Source organism: Brachyhypopomus gauderio, unplaced genomic scaffold (genome assembly GCF_052324685.1).
Source record: "Brachyhypopomus gauderio isolate BG-103 unplaced genomic scaffold, BGAUD_0.2 sc111, whole genome shotgun sequence".
NCBI classification, from domain to species: Eukaryota; Metazoa; Chordata; class Actinopteri; order Gymnotiformes; family Hypopomidae; genus Brachyhypopomus; species Brachyhypopomus gauderio.
In genome coordinates this window covers 482,710-502,037 of record NW_027506932.1, presented here as the reverse complement: position 1 = coordinate 502,037, position 19,328 = coordinate 482,710, and the positions used below count along the sequence as shown (strand labels likewise).

General features: G+C 41.9%; 18 non-coding genes across 18 annotated transcripts; all 18 read left to right on the top strand.

The window, feature by feature from the left end:
- The first annotated feature begins 880 nt into the window (after positions 1-880).
- trnap-ugg (transfer RNA proline (anticodon UGG)) lies at positions 881-952 on the top strand. Its single transcript has one exon. It is a non-coding gene; the product is annotated as a tRNA-Pro (tRNA).
- A 597-nt stretch (positions 953-1,549) lies between these two features.
- Positions 1,550-1,621, top strand: trnap-cgg (transfer RNA proline (anticodon CGG)). Its single transcript has one exon. It is a non-coding gene; the product is annotated as a tRNA-Pro (tRNA).
- A 1,953-nt stretch (positions 1,622-3,574) lies between these two features.
- Positions 3,575-3,646, top strand: trnap-cgg (transfer RNA proline (anticodon CGG)). The gene has a single exon. It is a non-coding gene; the product is annotated as a tRNA-Pro (tRNA).
- A 605-nt stretch (positions 3,647-4,251) lies between these two features.
- trnap-ugg (transfer RNA proline (anticodon UGG)) lies at positions 4,252-4,323 on the top strand. Its single transcript has one exon. It is a non-coding gene; the product is annotated as a tRNA-Pro (tRNA).
- Positions 4,324-5,590: 1,267 nt separating this feature from the next.
- trnap-cgg (transfer RNA proline (anticodon CGG)) lies at positions 5,591-5,662 on the top strand. Its single transcript has one exon. It is a non-coding gene; the product is annotated as a tRNA-Pro (tRNA).
- Positions 5,663-6,268: 606 nt separating this feature from the next.
- trnap-ugg (transfer RNA proline (anticodon UGG)) lies at positions 6,269-6,340 on the top strand. The gene has a single exon. It is a non-coding gene; the product is annotated as a tRNA-Pro (tRNA).
- A 597-nt stretch (positions 6,341-6,937) lies between these two features.
- On the top strand, positions 6,938-7,009 carry trnap-cgg (transfer RNA proline (anticodon CGG)). The gene has a single exon. It is a non-coding gene; the product is annotated as a tRNA-Pro (tRNA).
- A 1,953-nt stretch (positions 7,010-8,962) lies between these two features.
- On the top strand, positions 8,963-9,034 carry trnap-cgg (transfer RNA proline (anticodon CGG)). The gene has a single exon. It is a non-coding gene; the product is annotated as a tRNA-Pro (tRNA).
- A 605-nt stretch (positions 9,035-9,639) lies between these two features.
- Positions 9,640-9,711, top strand: trnap-ugg (transfer RNA proline (anticodon UGG)). The gene has a single exon. It is a non-coding gene; the product is annotated as a tRNA-Pro (tRNA).
- A 1,267-nt stretch (positions 9,712-10,978) lies between these two features.
- Positions 10,979-11,050, top strand: trnap-ugg (transfer RNA proline (anticodon UGG)). The gene has a single exon. It is a non-coding gene; the product is annotated as a tRNA-Pro (tRNA).
- Positions 11,051-12,325: 1,275 nt separating this feature from the next.
- Positions 12,326-12,397, top strand: trnap-ugg (transfer RNA proline (anticodon UGG)). The gene has a single exon. It is a non-coding gene; the product is annotated as a tRNA-Pro (tRNA).
- A 597-nt stretch (positions 12,398-12,994) lies between these two features.
- Positions 12,995-13,066, top strand: trnap-cgg (transfer RNA proline (anticodon CGG)). Its single transcript has one exon. It is a non-coding gene; the product is annotated as a tRNA-Pro (tRNA).
- A 605-nt stretch (positions 13,067-13,671) lies between these two features.
- trnap-ugg (transfer RNA proline (anticodon UGG)) lies at positions 13,672-13,743 on the top strand. The gene has a single exon. It is a non-coding gene; the product is annotated as a tRNA-Pro (tRNA).
- A 597-nt stretch (positions 13,744-14,340) lies between these two features.
- Positions 14,341-14,412, top strand: trnap-cgg (transfer RNA proline (anticodon CGG)). Its single transcript has one exon. It is a non-coding gene; the product is annotated as a tRNA-Pro (tRNA).
- Positions 14,413-15,687: 1,275 nt separating this feature from the next.
- On the top strand, positions 15,688-15,759 carry trnap-ugg (transfer RNA proline (anticodon UGG)). The gene has a single exon. It is a non-coding gene; the product is annotated as a tRNA-Pro (tRNA).
- A 597-nt stretch (positions 15,760-16,356) lies between these two features.
- Positions 16,357-16,428, top strand: trnap-cgg (transfer RNA proline (anticodon CGG)). Its single transcript has one exon. It is a non-coding gene; the product is annotated as a tRNA-Pro (tRNA).
- A 605-nt stretch (positions 16,429-17,033) lies between these two features.
- On the top strand, positions 17,034-17,105 carry trnap-ugg (transfer RNA proline (anticodon UGG)). Its single transcript has one exon. It is a non-coding gene; the product is annotated as a tRNA-Pro (tRNA).
- Positions 17,106-18,372: 1,267 nt separating this feature from the next.
- trnap-ugg (transfer RNA proline (anticodon UGG)) lies at positions 18,373-18,444 on the top strand. The gene has a single exon. It is a non-coding gene; the product is annotated as a tRNA-Pro (tRNA).
- The last annotated feature ends 884 nt before the right edge of the window (positions 18,445-19,328 follow it).

Sequence of the window (19,328 nt, the reverse complement as noted above, 5' to 3'; positions counted from 1 at the left end):
CGTGTGGTATATTACGTTTTCAAGTACAGTCTCCAGGAGTTGAATTGTGTTACTGTCTTTTCAGCCCAAATGCCAACTGATTTGTGCATAAGGGCTTGATACATTCATGTGTGTAGTCAAGACTGAGACTGTGCACTAGGCAAAAGAGCCAAAAAAGCCAAAATAAACGCCTCAAAAGGCCAAAATAAGAAATCAAATCTTGAACTAGTAGGCTCGTTGTTCTAGGCGTATGATTCTCGCTTTGGGTGCGAGAGGTCCCGGGTTCAAATCCCGGACGAGCCCTTTATATGTTATTTGACTAAAACTATGTACAGTGCTCTACTTTACTGCATTGTTGTGACATCTGCATCTAAGACATGTCAACATTAAAATAGACCATTTCTGAATGGCAAAGCAACTTTTTGGACTACAGCTTCGGTTATTGTTTAGAAGCAAGAGATCCCTGGCCCTTTTTTGGGTTAAATTGCCAGCCAAGCCTACATTGACAACAAAAATGTGGATGCTCTGGTAGCTATTACACTAGCGATACCTTTCACTAAGTGAATCGCAACTGCAGACGAGTGAGGGTGAATAAATAATTTGCTGTTAAGCCAGTGTCCACAGAGCATAGATCTAGCACATCTGGCTCTTACATTAGCATGACAAGCCGGGACTGTATTTTCCCTAGCACGTGTGGTATATTACGTTTTCAAGTACAGTCTCCAGGAGTTGAATTGTGTTACTGTCTTTTCAGCCCAAATGCCAACTGATTTGTGCATAAGGGCTTGATACATTCATGTGTGTAGTCAAGACTGAGACTGTGCACTAGGCAAAAGAGCCAAAAAAATCCAAAATAAACGCCTCAAAAGGCCAAAATAAGAAAGCAAATGTTGAACTAGTAGGCTCGTTGGTCTAGGCGTATGATTCTCGCTTTGGGTGCGAGAGGTCCCGGGTTCAAATCCCGGACGAGCCCTTTAGATGTTATTTGACTAAAACTATGTACAGTGCTCTACTTTACTGCATTGTTGTGACATCTGCATCTAAGACATGTCAACATTAAAATAGACCATTTCTGAATGGCAAAGCAACTTTTTGGACTACAGCTTCGGTTATTGTTTAGAAGCAAGAGATCCCTGGCCCTTTTTTGGGTTAAATTGCCAGCCAAGCCTACATTGACAACAAAAATGTGGATGCTCTGGTAGCTATTACACTAGCGATACCTTTCACTAAGTGAATCGCAACTGCAGACGAGTGAGGGTGAATAAATAATTTGCTGTTAAGCCAGTGTCCACAGAGCATAGATCTAGCACATCTGGCTCTTACATTAGCATGACAAGACGGGACTGTATTTTCCCTAGCACGTGTGGTACATTACGTTTTCAAGTACAGTCTCCAGGAGTTGAATTGTGTTACTGTCTTTTCAGCCCAAATGCCAACTGATTTGTGCATAAAAGCGTGATACATAGATGTGTGTAGTCAAGACTGAGAATGTGCACTAGGCAAAAGAGCCAAAAAAGCCTAAATAAACGCCTCAAAAGGCCAAAATAAGAAATCAAATCTTGAACTAGTAGGCTCGTTGGTCTAGTCGTATGATTCTCGCTTCGGGTGTGAGAGGTCCCGGGTTCAAATCCCGGACGAGCCCTTTGTATGTTATTTGACTAAAATTATGTACAGTGCTCTTCTTTACTGCATTGTTGTAACATCTGCTTCTAAGACATGTCAACGTTTAAACAGACCGTTTCTGAATGGCAAAGCAGCTTGTTGGACTACATCTTCGGTTATTCTGTTATTGTTTAGAAGCGAGAGATCCCTGGCCCTTTTTTGGGTTAAATTGCCAGCCAAGCCTACATTGACAACAAAAATGTGGATGCTCTGGTAGCTATTACAATAGCGATACCTGTCACGAAGTGAATCGCAACTGCAGACGAGTGAGGGTGAATAAATAATTTGCTGTTAAGCCAGTGTCCACAGAGCATAGATCTAGCACATCTGGCTCTTACATTAGCATGACAAGCCGGGACTGTATTTTCCCTAGCACGTGTAGTATATTACGTTTTCAAGTACAGTCTCCAGGAGTTGAATTGTGTTACTGTCTTTTCAGCCCAAATGCCAACTGATTTGTGCATAAGGGCTTGATACATTCATGTGTGTAGTCAAGACTGAGACTGTGCACTAGGCAAAAGAGCCAAAAAAAGCCAAAATAAACGCCTCAAAAGGCCAAAATAAGAAAGCAAATGTTGAAATAGTAGGCTCGTTGGTCTAGTCGTATGATTCTCGCTTCGGGTGTGAGAGTTCCTGGGTTCAAATCCCGGACAAGCCCTTTATATGTTATTTGACTAAAATTATGTACAGTGCTCTTCTTTACTGCATTGTTGTGACATCTGCTTCTAAGACATGTCAACGTTTAAACAGACCGTTTCTGAATGGCAAAGCAGCTTGTTGGACTACATCTTCAGTTATTCTGTTATTGTTTAGAAGCGAGAGATCCCTGGCCCTTTTTTGGGTTAAATTGCCAGCCAAGCCTACATTGACAACAAAAATGTGGATGCTCTGGTAGCTATTACAATAGCGATACCTGTCACGAAGTGAATCGCAACTGCAGACGAGTGAGGGTGAATAAATAATTTGCTGTTAAGCCAGTGTCCACAGAGCATAGATCTAGCACATCTGGCTCTTACATTAGCATGACAAGACGGGACTGTATTTTCCCTAGCACGTGTGGTATATTACGTTTTCAAGTACAGTCTCCAGGAGTTGAATTGTGTTACTGTCTTTTCAGCCCAAATGCCAACTGATTTGTGCATAAGGGCTTGATACATTCATGTGTGTAGTCAAGACTGAGACTGTGCACTAGGCAAAAGAGCCAAAAAAAGCCAAAATAAACGCCTCAAAAGGCCAAAATAAGAAAGCAAATACGGAACTAGTAGGCTCATTGGTCTAGGCGTATGATTCTCGCTTTGGGTGCGAGAGGTCCTGGGTTCAAATCCCGGACGAGCCCTTTATATGTTATTTGACTAAAACTATGTACAGTGCTCTACTTTACTGCATTGTTGTGACATCTGCATCTAAGACATGTCAACATTAAAATAGACCATTTCTGAATGGCAAAGCAACTTTTTGGACTACAGCTTCGGTTATTGTTTAGAAGCAAGAGATCCCTGGCCCTTTTTTGGGTTAAATTGCCAGCCAAGCCTACATTGACAACAAAAATGTGGATGCTCTGGTAGCTATTACACTAGCGATACCTTTCACTAAGTGAATCGCAACTGCAGACGAGTGAGGGTGAATAAATAATTTGCTGTTAAGCCAGTGTCCACAGAGCATAGATCTAGCACATCTGGCTCTTACATTAGCATGACAAGCCGGGACTGTATTTTCCCTAGCACGTGTGGTACATTACGTTTTCAAGTACAGTCTTCAGGAGTTGAATTGTGTTACTGTCTTTTCAGCCCAAATGCCAACTGATTTGTGCATAAAAGCGTGATACATAGATGTGTGTAGTCAAGACTGAGAATGTGCACTAGGCAAAAGAGCCAAAAAAGCCTAAATAAACGCCTCAAAAGGCCAAAATAAGAAATCAAATCTTGAAATAGAAGGCTCGTTGGTCTAGTCGTATGATTCTCGCTTCGGGTGTGAGAGGTCCCGGGTTCAAATCCCGGATGAGCCCTTTATATGTTATTTGACTAAAATTATGTACAGTGCTCTTCTTTACTGCATTGTTGTGACATCTGCTTCTAAGACATGTCAACGTTTAAACAGACCGTTTCTGAATGGCAAAGCAGCTTGTTGGACTACATCTTCGGTTATTCTGTTATTGTTTAGAAGCGAGAGATCCCTGGCCCTTTTTTGGGTTAAATTGCCAGCCAAGCCTACATTGACAACAAAAATGTGGATGCTCTGGTAGCTATTACAATAGCGATACCTGTCACGAAGTGAATCGCAACTGCAGACGAGTGAGGGTGAATAAATAATTTGCTGTTAAGCCAGTGTCCACAGAGCATAGATCTAGCACATCTGGCTCTTACATTAGCATGACAAGGCGGGACTGTACTTTCCCTAGCACGTGTGGTATATTACGTTTTCAAGTACAGTCTCCAGGAGTTGAATTGTGTGACTGTCTTTTCAGCCCAAATGCCAACTGATTTGTGCATAAGGGCTTGATACATTCATGTGTGTAGTCAAGACTGAGACTGTGCACTAGGCAAAAGAGCCAAAAAAGCCAAAATAAACGCCTCAAAAGGCCAAAATAAGAAATCAAATGTTGAACTAGTAGGCTCGTTGGTCTAGGCGTATGATTCTCGCTTTGGGTGCGAGAGGTCCCGGGTTCAAATCCCGGACGAGCCCTTTATATGTTATTTGACTAAAACTATGTACAGTGCTCTACTTTACTGCATTGTTGTGACATCTGCATCTAAGACATGTCAACATTAAAATAGACCATTTCTGAATGGCAAAGCAACTTTTTGGACTACAGCTTCGGTTATTGTTTAGAAGCAAGAGATCCCTGGCCCTTTTTTGGGTTAAATTGCCAGCCAAGCCTACATTGACAACAAAAATGTGGATGCTCTGGTAGCTATTACACTAGCAATACCTTTCACTAAGTGAATCGCAACTGCAGACGAGTGAGGGTGAATAAATAATTTGCTGTTAAGCCAGTGTCCACAGAGCATAGATCTAGCACATCTGGCTCTTACATTAGCATGACAAGCCGGGACTGTATTTTCCCTAGCACGTGTGGTATATTACGTTTTCAAGTACAGTCTCCAGGAGTTGAATTGTGTTACTGTCTTTTCAGCCCAAATGCCAACTGATTTGTGCATAAGGGCTTGATACATTCATGTGTGTAGTCAAGACTGAGACTGTGCACTAGGCAAAAGAGCCAAAAAAAGCCAAAATAAACGCCTCAAAAGGCCAAAATAAGAAAGCAAATCTTGAACTAGTAGGCTCGTTGGTCTAGGCGTATGATTCTTGCTTTGGGTGCGAGAGGTCCCGGGTTCAAATCCTGGACGAGCCCTTTATATGTTATTTGACTAAAACTATGTACAGTGCTCTACTTTACTGCATTGTTGTGACATCTGCATCTAAGACATGTCAACATTAAAATAGACCATTTCTGAATGGCAAAGCAACTTTTTGGACTACAGCTTCGGTTATTGTTTAGAAGCAAGAGATCCCTGGCCCTTTTTTGGGTTAAATTACCAGCCAAGCCTACATTGACAACAAAAATGTGGATGCTCTGGTAGCTATTACACTAGCGATACCTTTCACTAAGTGAATCGCAACTGCAGACGAGTGAGGGTGAATAAATAATTTGCTGTTAAGCCAGTGTCCACAGAGCATAGATCTAGCACATCTGGCTCTTACATTAGCATGACAAGACGGGACTGTATTTTCCCTAGCACGTGTGGTACATTACGTTTTCAAGTACAGTCTCCAGGAGTTGAATTGTGTTACTGTCTTTTCAGCCCAAATGCCAACTGATTTGTGCATAAAAGCGTGATACATAGATGTGTGTAGTCAAGACTGAGAATGTGCACTAGGCAAAAGAGCCAAAAAAGCCTAAATAAACGCCTCAAAAGGCCAAAATAAGAAATCAAATCTTGAACTAGTAGGCTCGTTGGTCTAGTCGTATGATTCTCGCTTCGGGTGTGAGAGGTCCCGGGTTCAAATCCCGGACGAGCCCTTTGTATGTTATTTGACTAAAATTATGTACAGTGCTCTTCTTTACTGCATTGTTGTGACATCTGCTTCTAAGACATGTCAACGTTTAAACAGACCGTTTCTGAATGGCAAAGCAGCTTGTTGGACTACATCTTCGGTTATTCTGTTATTGTTTAGAAGCGAGAGATCCCTGGCCCTTTTTTGGGTTAAATTGCCAGCCAAGCCTACATTGACAACAAAAATGTGGATGCTCTGGTAGCTATTACAATAGCGATACCTGTCACGAAGTGAATCGCAACTGCAGACGAGTGAGGGTGAATAAATAATTTGCTGTTAAGCCAGTGTCCACAGAGCATAGATCTAGCACATCTGGCTCTTACATTAGCATGACAAGCCGGGACTGTATTTTCCCTAGCACGTGTGGTATATTACGTTTTCAAGTACAGTCTCCAGGAGTTGAATTGTGTTACTGTCTTTTCAGCCCAAATGCCAACTGATTTGTGCATAAGGGCTTGATACATTCATGTGTGTAGTCAAGACTGAGACTGTGCACTAGGCAAAAGAGCCAAAAAAATCCAAAATAAACGCCTCAAAAGGCCAAAATAAGAAAGCAAATGTTGAACTAGTAGGCTCGTTGGTCTAGGCGTATGATTCTCGCTTTGGGTGCGAGAGGTCCCGGGTTCAAATCCCGGACGAGCCCTTTAGATGTTATTTGACTAAAACTATGTACAGTGCTCTACTTTACTGCATTGTTGTGACATCTGCATCTAAGACATGTCAACATTAAAATAGACCATTTCTGAATGGCAAAGCAACTTTTTGGACTACAGCTTCGGTTATTGTTTAGAAGCAAGAGATCCCTGGCCCTTTTTTGGGTTAAATTGCCAGCCAAGCCTACATTGACAACAAAAATGTGGATGCTCTGGTAGCTATTACACTAGCGATACCTTTCACTAAGTGAATCGCAACTGCAGACGAGTGAGGGTGAATAAATAATTTGCTGTTAAGCCAGTGTCCACAGAGCATAGATCTAGCACATCTGGCTCTTACATTAGCATGACAAGACGGGACTGTATTTTCCCTAGCACGTGTGGTACATTACGTTTTCAAGTACAGTCTCCAGGAGTTGAATTGTGTTACTGTCTTTTCAGCCCAAATGCCAACTGATTTGTGCATAAAAGCGTGATACATAGATGTGTGTAGTCAAGACTGAGAATGTGCACTAGGCAAAAGAGCCAAAAAAGCCTAAATAAACGCCTCAAAAGGCCAAAATAAGAAATCAAATCTTGAACTAGTAGGCTCGTTGGTCTAGTCGTATGATTCTCGCTTCGGGTGTGAGAGGTCCCGGGTTCAAATCCCGGACGAGCCCTTTGTATGTTATTTGACTAAAATTATGTACAGTGCTCTTCTTTACTGCATTGTTGTAACATCTGCTTCTAAGACATGTCAACGTTTAAACAGACCGTTTCTGAATGGCAAAGCAGCTTGTTGGACTACATCTTCGGTTATTCTGTTATTGTTTAGAAGCGAGAGATCCCTGGCCCTTTTTTGGGTTAAATTGCCAGCCAAGCCTACATTGACAACAAAAATGTGGATGCTCTGGTAGCTATTACAATAGCGATACCTGTCACGAAGTGAATCGCAACTGCAGACGAGTGAGGGTGAATAAATAATTTGCTGTTAAGCCAGTGTCCACAGAGCATAGATCTAGCACATCTGGCTCTTACATTAGCATGACAAGCCGGGACTGTATTTTCCCTAGCACGTGTAGTATATTACGTTTTCAAGTACAGTCTCCAGGAGTTGAATTGTGTTACTGTCTTTTCAGCCCAAATGCCAACTGATTTGTGCATAAGGGCTTGATACATTCATGTGTGTAGTCAAGACTGAGACTGTGCACTAGGCAAAAGAGCCAAAAAAAGCCAAAATAAACGCCTCAAAAGGCCAAAATAAGAAAGCAAATGTTGAAATAGTAGGCTCGTTGGTCTAGTCGTATGATTCTCGCTTCGGGTGTGAGAGTTCCTGGGTTCAAATCCCGGACAAGCCCTTTATATGTTATTTGACTAAAATTATGTACAGTGCTCTTCTTTACTGCATTGTTGTGACATCTGCTTCTAAGACATGTCAACGTTTAAACAGACCGTTTCTGAATGGCAAAGCAGCTTGTTGGACTACATCTTCAGTTATTCTGTTATTGTTTAGAAGCGAGAGATCCCTGGCCCTTTTTTGGGTTAAATTGCCAGCCAAGCCTACATTGACAACAAAAATGTGGATGCTCTGGTAGCTATTACAATAGCGATACCTGTCACGAAGTGAATCGCAACTGCAGACGAGTGAGGGTGAATAAATAATTTGCTGTTAAGCCAGTGTCCACAGAGCATAGATCTAGCACATCTGGCTCTTACATTAGCATGACAAGACGGGACTGTATTTTCCCTAGCACGTGTGGTATATTACGTTTTCAAGTACAGTCTCCAGGAGTTGAATTGTGTTACTGTCTTTTCAGCCCAAATGCCAACTGATTTGTGCATAAGGGCTTGATACATTCATGTGTGTAGTCAAGACTGAGACTGTGCACTAGGCAAAAGAGCCAAAAAAAGCCAAAATAAACGCCTCAAAAGGCCAAAATAAGAAAGCAAATACGGAACTAGTAGGCTCATTGGTCTAGGCGTATGATTCTCGCTTTGGGTGCGAGAGGTCCTGGGTTCAAATCCCGGACGAGCCCTTTATATGTTATTTGACTAAAACTATGTACAGTGCTCTACTTTACTGCATTGTTGTGACATCTGCATCTAAGACATGTCAACATTAAAATAGACCATTTCTGAATGGCAAAGCAACTTTTTGGACTACAGCTTCGGTTATTGTTTAGAAGCAAGAGATCCCTGGCCCTTTTTTGGGTTAAATTGCCAGCCAAGCCTACATTGACAACAAAAATGTGGATGCTCTGGTAGCTATTACACTAGCGATACCTTTCACTAAGTGAATCGCAACTGCAGACGAGTGAGGGTGAATAAATAATTTGCTGTTAAGCCAGTGTCCACAGAGCATAGATCTAGCACATCTGGCTCTTACATTAGCATGACAAGCCGGGACTGTATTTTCCCTAGCACGTGTGGTACATTACGTTTTCAAGTACAGTCTTCAGGAGTTGAATTGTGTTACTGTCTTTTCAGCCCAAATGCCAACTGATTTGTGCATAAAAGCGTGATACATAGATGTGTGTAGTCAAGACTGAGAATGTGCACTAGGCAAAAGAGCCAAAAAAGCCTAAATAAACGCCTCAAAAGGCCAAAATAAGAAATCAAATCTTGAAATAGAAGGCTCGTTGGTCTAGTCGTATGATTCTCGCTTCGGGTGTGAGAGGTCCCGGGTTCAAATCCCGGACGAGCCCTTTATATGTTATTTGACTAAAATTATGTACAGTGCTCTTCTTTACTGCATTGTTGTGACATCTGCTTCTAAGACATGTCAACGTTTAAACAGACCGTTTCTGAATGGCAAAGCAGCTTGTTGGACTACATCTTCGGTTATTCTGTTATTGTTTAGAAGCGAGAGATCCCTGGCCCTTTTTTGGGTTAAATTGCCAGCCAAGCCTACATTGACAACAAAAATGTGGATGCTCTGGTAGCTATTACAATAGCGATACCTGTCACGAAGTGAATCGCAACTGCAGACGAGTGAGGGTGAATAAATAATTTGCTGTTAAGCCAGTGTCCACAGAGCATAGATCTAGCACATCTGGCTCTTACATTAGCATGACAAGGCGGGACTGTACTTTCCCTAGCACGTGTGGTATATTACGTTTTCAAGTACAGTCTCCAGGAGTTGAATTGTGTGACTGTCTTTTCAGCCCAAATGCCAACTGATTTGTGCATAAGGGCTTGATACATTCATGTGTGTAGTCAAGACTGAGACTGTGCACTAGGCAAAAGAGCCAAAAAAGCCAAAATAAACGCCTCAAAAGGCCAAAATAAGAAATCAAATGTTGAACTAGTAGGCTCGTTGGTCTAGGCGTATGATTCTCGCTTTGGGTGCGAGAGGTCCCGGGTTCAAATCCCGGACGAGCCCTTTATATGTTATTTGACTAAAACTATGTACAGTGCTCTACTTTACTGCATTGTTGTGACATCTGCATCTAAGACATGTCAACATTAAAATAGACCATTTCTGAATGGCAAAGCAACTTTTTGGACTACAGCTTCGGTTATTGTTTAGAAGCAAGAGATCCCTGGCCCTTTTTTGGGTTAAATTGCCAGCCAAGCCTACATTGACAACAAAAATGTGGATGCTCTGGTAGCTATTACACTAGCAATACCTTTCACTAAGTGAATCGCAACTGCAGACGAGTGAGGGTGAATAAATAATTTGCTGTTAAGCCAGTGTCCACAGAGCATAGATCTAGCACATCTGGCTCTTACATTAGCATGACAAGCCGGGACTGTATTTTCCCTAGCACGTGTGGTATATTACGTTTTCAAGTACAGTCTCCAGGAGTTGAATTGTGTTACTGTCTTTTCAGCCCAAATGCCAACTGATTTGTGCATAAGGGCTTGATACATTCATGTGTGTAGTCAAGACTGAGACTGTGCACTAGGCAAAAGAGCCAAAAAAAGCCAAAATAAACGCCTCAAAAGGCCAAAATAAGAAAGCAAATCTTGAACTAGTAGGCTCGTTGGTCTAGGCGTATGATTCTTGCATTGGGTGCGAGAGGTCCCGGGTTCAAATCCTGGACGAGCCCTTTATATGTTATTTGACTAAAACTATGTACAGTGCTCTACTTTACTGCATTGTTGTGACATCTGCATCTAAGACATGTCAACATTAAAATAGACCATTTCTGAATGGCAAAGCAACTTTTTGGACTACAGCTTCGGTTATTGTTTAGAAGCAAGAGATCCCTGGCCCTTTTTTGGGTTAAATTACCAGCCAAGCCTACATTGACAACAAAAATGTGGATGCTCTGGTAGCTATTACACTAGCGATACCTTTCACTAAGTGAATCGCAACTGCAGACGAGTGAGGGTGAATAAATAATTTGCTGTTAAGCCAGTGTCCACAGAGCATAGATCTAGCACATCTGGCTCTTACATTAGCATGAAAAGCCGGGACTGTATTTTCCCTAGCACGTGTGGTACATTACGTTTTCAAGTACAGTCTTCAGGAGTTGAATTGTGTTACTGTCTTTTCAGCCCAAATGCCAACTGATTTGTGCATAAAAGCGTGATACATAGATGTGTGTAGTCAAGACTGAGAATGTGCACTAGGCAAAAGAGCCAAAAAAGCCTAAATAAACGCCTCAAAAGGCCAAAATAAGAAATGAAATCTTGAAATAGAAGGCTCGTTGGTCTAGTCGTATGATTCTCGCTTTGGGTGTGAGAGGTCCCGGGTTCAAATCCCGGACGAGCCCTTTATATGTTATTTGACTAAAATTATGTACAGTGCTCTTCTTTACTGCATTGTTGTGACATCTGCTTCTAAGACATGTCAACGTTTAAACAGACCGTTTCTGAATGGCAAAGCAGCTTGTTGGACTACATCTTCGGTTATTCTGTTATTGTTTAGAAGCGAGAGATCCCTGGCCCTTTTTTGGGTTAAATTGCCAGCCAAGCCTACATTGACAACAAAAATGTGGATGCTCTGGTAGCTATTACAATAGCGATACCTGTCACGAAGTGAATCGCAACTGCAGACGAGTGAGGGTGAATAAATAATTTGCTGTTAAGCCAGTGTCCACAGAGCATAGATCTAGCACATCTGGCTCTTACATTAGCATGACAAGCCGGGACTGTACTTTCCCTAGCACGTGTGGTATATTACGTTTTCAAGTACAGTCTCCAGGAGTTGAATTGTGTTACTGTCTTTTCAGCCCAAATGCCAACTGATTTGTGCATAAGGGCTTGATACATTCATGTGTGTAGTCAAGACTGAGACTGTGCACTAGGCAAAAGAGCCAAAAAAGCCAAAATAAACGCCTCAAAAGGCCAAAATAAGAAATCAAATGTTGAACTAGTAGGCTCGTTGGTCTAGGCGTATGATTCTCGCTTTGGGTGCGAGAGGTCTCGGGTTCAAATCCCGGACGAGCCCTTTATATGTTATTTGACTAAAACTATGTACAGTGCTCTACTTTACTGCATTGTTGTGACATCTGCATCTAAGACATGTCAACATTAAAATAGACCATTTCTGAATGGCAAAGCAACTTTTTGGACTACAGCTTCGGTTATTGTTTAGAAGCAAGAGATCCCTGGCCCTTTTTTGGGTTAAATTGCCAGCCAAGCCTACATTGACAACAAAAATGTGGATGCTCTGGTAGCTATTACACTAGCGATACCTTTCACTAAGTGAATCGCAACTGCAGACGAGTGAGGGTGAATAAATAATTTGCTGTTAAGCCAGTGTCCACAGAGCATAGATCTAGCACATCTGGCTCTTACATTAGCATGACAAGCCGGGACTGTATTTTCCCTAGCACGTGTGGTATATTACGTTTTCAAGTACAGTCTCCAGGAGTTGAATTGTGTTACTGTCTTTTCAGCCCAAATGCCAACTGATTTGTGCATAAGGGCTTGATACATTCATGTGTGTAGTCAAGACTGAGACTGTGCACTAGGCAAAAGAGCCAAAAAAAGCCAAAATAAACGCCTCAAAAGGCCAAAATAAGAAAGCAAATCTTGAACTAGTAGGCTCGTTGGTCTAGGCGTATGATTCTTGCTTTGGGTGCGAGAGGTCCCGGGTTCAAATCCCGGACGAGCCCTTTATATGTTATTTGACTAAAACTATGTACAGTGCTCTACTTTACTGCATTGTTGTGACATCTGCATCTAAGACATGTCAACATTAAAATAGACCATTTCTGAATGGCAAAGCAACTTTTTGGACTACAGCTTCGGTTATTGTTTAGAAGCAAGAGATCCCTGGCCCTTTTTTGGGTTAAATTACCAGCCAAGCCTACATTGACAACAAAAATGTGGATGCTCTGGTAGCTATTACACTAGCGATACCTTTCACTAAGTGAATCGCAACTGCAGACGAGTGAGGGTGAATAAATAATTTGCTGTTAAGCCAGTGTCCACAGAGCATAGATCTAGCACATCTGGCTCTTACATTAGCATGACAAGCCGGGACTGTATTTTCCCTAGCACGTGTGGTACATTACGTTTTCAAGTACAGTCTTCAGGAGTTGAATTGTGTTACTGTCTTTTCAGCCCAAATGCCAACTGATTTGTGCATAAAAGCGTGATACATAGATGTGTGTAGTCAAGACTGAGAATGTGCACTAGGCAAAAGAGCCAAAAAAGCCTAAATAAACGCCTCAAAAGGCCAAAATAAGAAATCAAATCTTGAAATAGAAGGCTCGTTGGTCTAGTCGTATGATTCTCGCTTCGGGTGTGAGAGGTCCCGGGTTCAAATCCCGGACGAGCCCTTTATATGTTATTTGACTAAAATTATGTACAGTGCTCTTCTTTACTGCATTGTTGTGACATCTGCTTCTAAGACATGTCAACGTTTAAACAGACCGTTTCTGAATGGCAAAGCAGCTTGTTGGACTACATCTTCGGTTATTCTGTTATTGTTTAGAAGCGAGAGATCCCTGGCCCTTTTTTGGGTTAAATTGCCAGCCAAGCCTACATTGACAACAAAAATGTGGATGCTCTGGTAGCTATTACAATAGCGATACCTGTCACGAAGTGAATCGCAACTGCAGACGAGTGAGGGTGAATAAATAATTTGCTGTTAAGCCAGTGTCCACAGAGCATAGATCTAGCACATCTGGCTCTTACATTAGCATGACAAGCCGGGACTGTACTTTCCCTAGCACGTGTGGTATATTACGTTTTCAAGTACAGTCTCCAGGAGTTGAATTGTGTTACTGTCTTTTCAGCCCAAATGCCAACTGATTTGTGCATAAGGGCTTGATACATTCATGTGTGTAGTCAAGACTGAGACTGTGCACTAGGCAAAAGAGCCAAAAAAGCCAAAATAAACGCCTCAAAAGGCCAAAATAAGAAATCAAATGTCGAACTAGTAGGCTCGTTGGTCTAGGCGTATGATTCTCGCTTTGGGTGCGAGAGGTCCCGGGTTCAAATCCCGGACGAGCCCTTTATATGTTATTTGACTAAAACTATGTACAGTGCTCTACTTTACTGCATTGTTGTGACATCTGCATCTAAGACATGTCAACATTAAAATAGACCATTTCTGAATGGCAAAGCAACTTTTTGGACTACAGCTTCGGTTATTGTTTAGAAGCAAGAGATCCCTGGCCCTTTTTTGGGTTAAATTGCCAGCCAAGCCTACATTGACAACAAAAATGTGGATGCTCTGGTAGCTATTACACTAGCGATACCTTTCACTAAGTGAATCGCAACTGCAGACGAGTGAGGGTGAATAAATAATTTGCTGTTAAGCCAGTGTCCACAGAGCATAGATCTAGCACATCTGGCTCTTACATTAGCATGACAAGCCGGGACTGTATTTTCCCTAGCACGTGTGGTATATTACGTTTTCAAGTACAGTCTTCAGGAGTTGAATTGTGTTACTGTCTTTTCAGCCCAAATGCCAACTGATTTGTGCATAAAAGCGTGATACATAGATGTGTGTAGTCAAGACTGAGAATGTGCACTAGGCAAAAGAGCCAAAAAAGCCTAAATAAACGCCTCAAAAGGCCAAAATAAGAAATCAAATCTTGAACTAATAGGCTCGTTGGTCTAGTCGTATGATTCTCGCTTCGGGTGTGAGAGGTCCCGGGTTCAAATCCCGGACGAGCCCTTTATATGTTATTTGACTAAAATTATGTACAGTGCTCTTCTTTACTGCATTGTTGTGACATCTGCTTCTAAGACATGTCAACGTTTAAACAGACCGTTTCTGAATGGCAAAGCAGCTTGTTGGACTACATCTTCGGTTATTCTGTTATTGTTTAGAAGCGAGAGATCCCTGGCCCTTTTTTGGGTTAAATTGCCAGCCAAGCCTACATTGACAACAAAAATGTGGATGCTCTGGTAGCTATTACAATAGCGATACCTGTCACGAAGTGAATCGCAACTGCAGACGAGTGAGGGTGAATAAATAATTTGCTGTTAAGCCAGTGTCCACAGAGCATAGATCTAGCACATCTGGCTCTTACATTAGCATGACAAGCCGGGACTGTACTTTCCCTAGCACGTGTGGTATATTACGTTTTCAAGTACAGTCTCCAGGAGTTGAATTGTGTTACTGTCTTTTCAGCCCAAATGCCAACTGATTTGTGCATAAGGGCTTGATACATTCATGTGTGTAGTCAAGACTGAGACTGTGCACTAGGCAAAAGAGCCAAAAAAGCCAAAATAAACGCCTCAAAAGGCCAAAATAAGAAATCAAATCTTGAACTAGTAGGCTCGTTGTTCTAGGCGTATGATTCTCGCTTTGGGTGCGAGAGGTCCCGGGTTCAAATCCCGGACGAGCCCTTTATATGTTATTTGACTAAAACTATGTACAGTGCTCTACTTTACTGCATTGTTGTGACATCTGCATCTAAGACATGTCAACATTAAAATAGACCATTTCTGAATGGCAAAGCAACTTTTTGGACTACAGCTTCGGTTATTGTTTAGAAGCAAGAGATCCCTGGCCCTTTTTTGGGTTAAATTGCCAGCCAAGCCTACATTGACAACAAAAATGTGGATGCTCTGGTAGCTATTACACTAGCGATACCTTTCACTAAGTGAATCGCAACTGCAGACGAGTGAGGGTGAATAAATAATTTGCTGTTAAGCCAGTGTCCACAGAGCATAGATCTAGCACATCTGGCTCTTACATTAGCATGACAAGCCGGGACTGTATTTTCCCTAGCACGTGTGGTATATTACGTTTTCAAGTACAGTCTCCAGGAGTTGAATTGTGTTACTGTCTTTTCAGCCCAAATGCCAACTGATTTGTGCATAAGGGCTTGATACATTCATGTGTGTAGTCAAGACTGAGACTGTGCACTAGGCAAAAGAGCCAAAAAAAGCCAAAATAAACGCCTCAAAAGGCCAAAATAAGAAAGCAAATCTTGAACTAGTAGGCTCGTTGGTCTAGGCGTATGATTCTTGCTTTGGGTGCGAGAGGTCCCGGGTTCAAATCCCGGACGAGCCCTTTATATGTTATTTGACTAAAACTATGTACAGTGCTCTACTTTACTGCATTGTTGTGACATCTGCATCTAAGACATGTCAACATTAAAATAGACCATTTCTGAATGGCAAAGCAACTTTTTGGACTACAGCTTCGGTTATTGTTTAGAAGCAAGAGATCCCTGGCCCTTTTTTGGGTTAAATTACCAGCCAAGCCTACATTGACAACAAAAATGTGGATGCTCTGGTAGCTATTACACTAGCGATACCTTTCACTAAGTGAATCGCAACTGCAGACGAGTGAGGGTGAATAAATAATTTGCTGTTAAGCCAGTGTCCACAGAGCATAGATCTAGCACATCTGGCTCTTACATTAGCATGACAAGCCGGGACTGTATTTTCCCTAGCACGTGTGGTACATTACGTTTTCAAGTACAGTCTTCAGGAGTTGAATTGTGTTACTGTCTTTTCAGCCCAAATGCCAACTGATTTGTGCATAAAAGCGTGATACATAGATGTGTGTAGTCAAGACTGAGAATGTGCACTAGGCAAAAGAGCCAAAAAAGCCTAAATAAACGCCTCAAAAGGCCAAAATAAGAAATCAAATCTTGAAATAGAAGGCTCGTTGGTCTAGTCGTATGATTCTCGCTTCGGGTGTGAGAGGTCCCGGGTTCAAATCCCGGACGAGCCCTTTATATGTTATTTGACTAAAATTATGTACAGTGCTCTTCTTTACTGCATTGTTGTGACATCTGCTTCTAAGACATGTCAACGTTTAAACAGACCGTTTCTGAATGGCAAAGCAGCTTGTTGGACTACATCTTCGGTTATTCTGTTATTGTTTAGAAGCGAGAGATCCCTGGCCCTTTTTTGGGTTAAATTGCCAGCCAAGCCTACATTGACAACAAAAATGTGGATGCTCTGGTAGCTATTACAATAGCGATACCTGTCACGAAGTGAATCGCAACTGCAGACGAGTGAGGGTGAATAAATAATTTGCTGTTAAGCCAGTGTCCACAGAGCATAGATCTAGCACATCTGGCTCTTACATTAGCATGACAAGGCGGGACTGTACTTTCCCTAGCACGTGTGGTATATTACGTTTTCAAGTACAGTCTCCAGGAGTTGAATTGTGTGACTGTCTTTTCAGCCCAAATGCCAACTGATTTGTGCATAAGGGCTTGATACATTCATGTGTGTAGTCAAGACTGAGACTGTGCACTAGGCAAAAGAGCCAAAAAAGCCAAAATAAACGCCTCAAAAGGCCAAAATAAGAAATCAAATGTTGAACTAGTAGGCTCGTTGGTCTAGGCGTATGATTCTCGCTTTGGGTGCGAGAGGTCCCGGGTTCAAATCCCGGACGAGCCCTTTATATGTTATTTGACTAAAACTATGTACAGTGCTCTACTTTACTGCATTGTTGTGACATCTGCATCTAAGACATGTCAACATTAAAATAGACCATTTCTGAATGGCAAAGCAACTTTTTGGACTACAGCTTCGGTTATTGTTTAGAAGCAAGAGATCCCTGGCCCTTTTTTGGGTTAAATTGCCAGCCAAGCCTACATTGACAACAAAAATGTGGATGCTCTGGTAGCTATTACACTAGCAATACCTTTCACTAAGTGAATCGCAACTGCAGACGAGTGAGGGTGAATAAATAATTTGCTGTTAAGCCAGTGTCCACAGAGCATAGATCTAGCACATCTGGCTCTTACATTAGCATGACAAGCCGGGACTGTATTTTCCCTAGCACGTGTGGTATATTACGTTTTCAAGTACAGTCTCCAGGAGTTGAATTGTGTTACTGTCTTTTCAGCCCAAATGCCAACTGATTTGTGCATAAGGGCTTGATACATTCATGTGTGTAGTCAAGACTGAGACTGTGCACTAGGCAAAAGAGCCAAAAAAAGCCAAAATAAACGCCTCAAAAGGCCAAAATAAGAAAGCAAATCTTGAACTAGTAGGCTCGTTGGTCTAGGCGTATGATTCTTGCTTTGGGTGCGAGAGGTCCCGGGTTCAAATCCTGGACGAGCCCTTTATATGTTATTTGACTAAAACTATGTACAGTGCTCTACTTTACTGCATTGTTGTGACATCTGCATCTAAGACATGTCAACATTAAAATAGACCATTTCTGAATGGCAAAGCAACTTTTTGGACTACAGCTTCGGTTATTGTTTAGAAGCAAGAGATCCCTGGCCCTTTTTTGGGTTAAATTACCAGCCAAGCCTACATTGACAACAAAAATGTGGATGCTCTGGTAGCTATTACACTAGCGATACCTTTCACTAAGTGAATCGCAACTGCAGACGAGTGAGGGTGAATAAATAATTTGCTGTTAAGCCAGTGTCCACAGAGCATAGATCTAGCACATCTGGCTCTTACATTAGCATGAAAAGCCGGGACTGTATTTTCCCTAGCACGTGTGGTACATTACGTTTTCAAGTACAGTCTTCAGGAGTTGAATTGTGTTACTGTCTTTTCAGCCCAAATGCCAACTGATTTGTGCATAAAAGCGTGATACATAGATGTGTGTAGTCAAGACTGAGAATGTGCACTAGGCAAAAGAGCCAAAAAAGCCTAAATAAACGCCTCAAAAGGCCAAAATAAGAAATCAAATCTTGAAATAGAAGGCTCGTTGGTCTAGTCGTATGATTCTCGCTTTGGGTGTGAGAGGTCCCGGGTTCAAATCCCGGACGAGCCCTTTATATGTTATTTGACTAAAATTATGTACAGTGCTCTTCTTTACTGCATTGTTGTGACATCTGCTTCTAAGACATGTCAACGTTTAAACAGACCGTTTCTGAATGGCAAAGCAGCTTGTTGGACTACATCTTCGGTTATTCTGTTATTGTTTAGAAGCGAGAGATCCCTGGCCCTTTTTTGGGTTAAATTGCCAGCCAAGCCTACATTGACAACAAAAATGTGGATGCTCTGGTAGCTATTACAATAGCGATACCTGTCACGAAGTGAATCGCAACTGCAGACGAGTGAGGGTGAATAAATAATTTGCTGTTAAGCCAGTGTCCACAGAGCATAGATCTAGCACATCTGGCTCTTACATTAGCATGACAAGCCGGGACTGTACTTTCCCTAGCACGTGTGGTATATTACGTTTTCAAGTACAGTCTCCAGGAGTTGAATTGTGTTACTGTCTTTTCAGCCCAAATGCCAACTGATTTGTGCATAAGGGCTTGATACATTCATGTGTGTAGTCAAGACTGAGACTGTGCACTAGGCAAAAGAGCCAAAAAAGCCAAAATAAACGCCTCAAAAGGCCAAAATAAGAAATCAAATGTTGAACTAGTAGGCTCGTTGGTCTAGGCGTATGATTCTCGCTTTGGGTGCGAGAGGTCTCGGGTTCAAATCCCGGACGAGCCCTTTATATGTTATTTGACTAAAACTATGTACAGTGCTCTACTTTACTGCATTGTTGTGACATCTGCATCTAAGACATGTCAACATTAAAATAGACCATTTCTGAATGGCAAAGCAACTTTTTGGACTACAGCTTCGGTTATTGTTTAGAAGCAAGAGATCCCTGGCCCTTTTTTGGGTTAAATTGCCAGCCAAGCCTACATTGACAAC